This window comes from Pteropus vampyrus, unplaced genomic scaffold, assembly GCF_000151845.1.
Source record: "Pteropus vampyrus isolate Shadow unplaced genomic scaffold, Pvam_2.0 Scaffold179, whole genome shotgun sequence".
NCBI lineage: Eukaryota > Metazoa > Chordata > Mammalia > Chiroptera > Pteropodidae > Pteropus > Pteropus vampyrus.
In genome coordinates, this window is record NW_011888960.1 from 93066 (window position 1) to 97576 (window position 4511).

A 4511-nucleotide genomic window follows, 5' to 3' on the forward strand; every position below is an offset into this window, starting at 1 on the left:
GGAGCGGGAGAAAATGGGATTGGGGCCTTGGAGAGCAAGTGGAAGAAGCGAGATAATTTATTCCACTTGTTTTCTTGAAAATGAAGACTTTATGTCAAGAATTTGTAATAAAACTAACTGAGGCACTCACACCTGGCTCCCTAAAATGCTTAATCACCTTGTTCTATAACAGCTCTTCTCTTTATGGCAGAATTTATCAGCTTTTTAATCTCCTTGATTTGATTAACATTGGAATCAACATCTGTAACCGATGTCGGGCTCCAGTAAAGTGCTGCATTTGCAGACTTATTAGGGGAGATGGATCTTTTTAGGGCCTCACTTGTAACAGTCTCAAGTCTTAAGTAGCAAATCGTGCTTTTAAAGTTTTATTTTCTTAGAGAAAAAAATCTGTAATTACCGAAGGAGAAAAACACCATAGTAAGCAGTCATCATCACATCAAGACATTTTTAGGGACGAAAATACATTATTATAATCCGTTCTTCTGAGTTCAGATCTCTTTTTTCCCCCCACATATAACATTGATTTAAAATAAACACAAAGCTGCTGCTGCTTTAAAAAAAAAAATAATTAAAAGCTTAATGATAATCTTTTCCAGATTACAGTAATTTGAATCTACTTGTAAGAAGTAATCCGCACTCTGGATGGGTGGCAGGTCTTTAGATCCTACTGAAAGTCCTGTGAGCAGAATCCTAACAGGCGGATGGTGCAGTCAAAGCAGGCCCCGCAAACACTGGCTGGACCTGTGGACGAGTTCAGTGTGTTTGAGAAGACGGGGCTCCAGAGGCAGCACCTCCTGGTCAGCCCCAGCCCCCCACCCCCGTCACCGATTTTCAGGATTTTCAGAGGTAATGCTATCTCACCCCACCTACTGTTTTCACCCTACTTCTCTCAAACACCCCATTTTCTTCCGGCATTATCTATGGAGAGTTTCCAACAACGTAACTGTAATCCTATGGGTCTGAGGTAAAGTTTTCACCAGTCCAAACGAGAAATGGGGGGAAAAGACATACCCAGTAAGATTTTTGTCAAGCCTGTCTTATTCTGAAATGTTTATGACCTTCCTTCCTTTTCTTTCTTCCTTCCTTTTTAATATTGAATTATCCTTGCTTTTATAAAACAGTGATGGCCTTTACTTTTGTTTTGTTAATGTATTTAATTCAGAAAATAAATGTTGCTCACCCCGTATTGGTCACTCTCTGTCTATATGCTCATCTGAGCATCAGTACCACCCGGGCACCTAAGTTCAGTGATCTGCAAGGCCCGAAACATTAAGGCGCTGTGATGTACTTGTTTACTGTCTCAAGAGACTGTATCCTCGACCAGGAGACAACTTGGTCCAGAGAATAGAGCAGAAGGCTCTGGAGTCGCACAGACAAGATCTGATTCTGGTTCGTGCCTCTGAACCAGCACTAAGCTCTCTGAGCTTAAGCTCCATTTTCCATAGAACTGGATTGATAACAGATATTGTCAGAATGCGAAAGCCTCTAATGTAAGGCATGATATACAGTCAGTTATCAAAGAATGGTTATTCTCGGAACTTCTGTGTCTCTTTTTGCTCACTTACTCAGCATTCGGAGAATTCGATGAAAAATGCTCAGCGCACATAACAGAAATAAGAAAATGCAAGATTCGGTCTTTCCAGCCGGCGCCAAGCCATGGGCATCTCTCTGGACAACTGGCACAAGCGCCACAGACCGGAGGGGCGGAGAGAGAAAGCTCTCGCACAAGAAGTGAAAATACGACCTAGGACGCCCCACTGCCAACGCTAAGATTGGCCCCCACTGCACACACACCGTCCATGCACAGGGAGGCAGGAAGGACCATGCCCTGAGGCCGGAGGTAGGAGGGGATTTCTCCTGGGGCTCCCAGGGTTATATGCACATAACAAAGATGAGCCACGTTGTCTACCACGCATCCAACGTGGACTGGTCCACGCGAGACCCTAGTAAAGAAGCACACCGTGCTCACTGACCGAGGGCACATGGTACCGACAGCGGCACCAGCGCTGCTCTCCACGGCCCCTAGGACGTGAGAAGGGGCTGAGCTGACTCCCGAGGAGGAGATTTTAAACAAAAAACGATCAAAGACAATTCAGCAGAAATATGAGGGAAGGAAAACAAATGCCCAAGTCAGCAGTCTTCTAGAGAAGCCGGTCAAGCAAGAGCAGGGCAAGCTTTTTGCATGCATTGCTTCAAGACCAGGCCCACGTGGCAGAGCAGATGGCTATGGGCTCTAGCCAGGAGCTGGAATTCTATCTGAGGAAAATCAAGGCCTGGAAAGGCAAATAAATCCTCTTCCCCTGTCTTAGCTCATGTAACAAAGGTGTTTATTATGAAAGGAAGAGAGGGAGGAAAAGAGGGAGGGAGGGAGAGAAGGAAGGAAGGAAGGAGGGAAGGAGGGAAGGAGGGAAGGAGGGAAGGAGGGAAGGAGGGAAGGAAGGAAGGAAATGCAAGACTCTGACACTAGCAAGTGTCCTCAGTTACAATACTGAGTGAGAAAAGCACTGGCAGAGACCAGTATGAAACTGCAGAGTTGGGCAGGTTAATTCAGGAAGACTCTTTCCAGGATTGGGGTGAGTTTTGAAAGGCATCCATAGCATATTCAGAATGAAAGAGTCTTAGAAAGAGATGGGATCTTGGAGAGCATCTGACCCGAGGTTTTGTGAAGTGTGAAACATATCCCACTGGGGATATGAGAGATGTTTTTACATGGTACATGGGCACTGAAAAACAGAGCACACAGTGAGAGTTATTCCCCTTCCAACCCTTGTAATCCTGATTACATCATGAAGAAAGTATCAGTCTGCGCTAGACTATCTTTAACCTGTCATAAGAACCCATTTAAACAACGGCAAAAAAATCTGGCTGCAGGATCATAGCCACCAGGAGGCCAGAATATCTAGGTAATTAAAAACATTGTTTTATTTTCATTGTCTTCATTTTTTCCTATTTACCTTCTGTTCATATTTTATTCCATTTACATTGGTGATATAAAGAATTCTAAGCAGTTTTAAATTTTAAAGGGAAATAAATTTAAAACATTAAGGTAATAATAAAATAGGTGGGTTACACTTAGGGCAAACAGTCATAACAGCGGCCCTACAGTGAGTGAAATTTAGGAAATGCTGATCTAGCCCAACCCTCCCATACGCCACTGGATGAGGAAACCAAGGTTCAGGGAAAAGTAGGTACTCTTTTCCAAAATGACATAGCTGGCTGTCCTGAGGCCTGATGCTCAGTTCTCCTGTACCCCTCCTCATCTAATTCGGCACCAGACAACAAATTCTAGTGTTGAACTAAGGTAATTACCTTAAAAAAAAAAAAAAAAACCTGACCATGTGCTGTGGGTTTTCAGGAAGGGACTGGTTCAAGAGGCTGGTGAATGTCATAGAGGAGGCTCACAGGAGACAAAGACTTGTCTAGAATCTGATGGCTGAGGTCTGAGCTGCTCATCAAGTCTAAAGCTGTCCCGAGGGTACCAAGGAAAGTCTTGGTGTCAGCCTCCAAAGGTTGTAGAGGCAGAGAATTCTCCTGGATTCTGTCAAAGATGGCTTGAATCCCAGCGTCTCTACTTGGCAAGAAACCAGAGAACATGTCTCAGCTCATCTGTACTCTTTACTTATCTGTAAAAATGTATAGGCATGATAACAGCTCACACTTATTGGGCACCTCATCTACCAGGCCCCTTTGATGCATTATCTCACTTAACCCTCGAAAGAACACCAGAAGGCAGTTATCTCCATATGATAAATGAGGACATTTGGACCCTGAATGATTACAGTGCTTCCCAGCATCTCTATAGCTAAATGAGCGAGGGAGTAGGATTCAAACTCCAACAGCCCTCAGTCCGGAGTCTGGCCTTAATCACACTCCTGTACTGTGAAAATCAAATGCAAATAAGGGCTGTAAAGCATCTAACACAGTGCCTGGCATATAAGAGGCAGGGGACGTCAGCACCTTCCTCACCCTCCCTCCAGGTCCACACAACAGCTGCCAGTCACTTTCAGTCTGGCATCTAGAACCTTCTCCACATGGAACTTGCCTAGGACTACAATTCCCAGGATGCATCAGGCAGAGAAGCTGACCAATCAGCAGCCGGGTCTCACTTTCACTGCTCGCCCCACCCACCTAACGGTCAGAGCTTCAGTGACGGTTGGACTGGTGGGTGCTGACACGGTCCAGGTTGTGGGTAGGACAGGGTTACTCGGTTTTAAATAATCCTAATCTGGTTTGAGGAGGTGAAGATAGTTGATAGCTGCATCTTCAGCCGTCAAACTGTCGGGTCTCCCAGCCTGAAGCCCCCAAGGGCCCGGGGCTCCTCAGGGGGTGGTGGCATCGGGAGCGGGTGGCGGGCTGGCTGAGTCTGGACAGCGCCCCTGGTTGGCTGTAGGCCGGGGTCCCACCGAGAGCATTTTCCGTCTTCCTGATAGGGTTTGGGAGCATTACTGTGGCAACGTCGAGGCTGCCTAGGGCTCCATCTTCAGGCCCCAGACCGCGTTAGGGGGACTGTC

The 4511-nt window shown here is 46.0% G+C and overlaps 1 pseudogene; it reads left to right on the top strand.

Moving 5' to 3' along the window:
* Positions 1–1656: 1656 nt before the first annotated feature.
* On the top strand, positions 1657–2289 carry LOC105299294 (annotated as a pseudogene).
* Positions 2290–4511: the final 2222 nt, after the last annotated feature.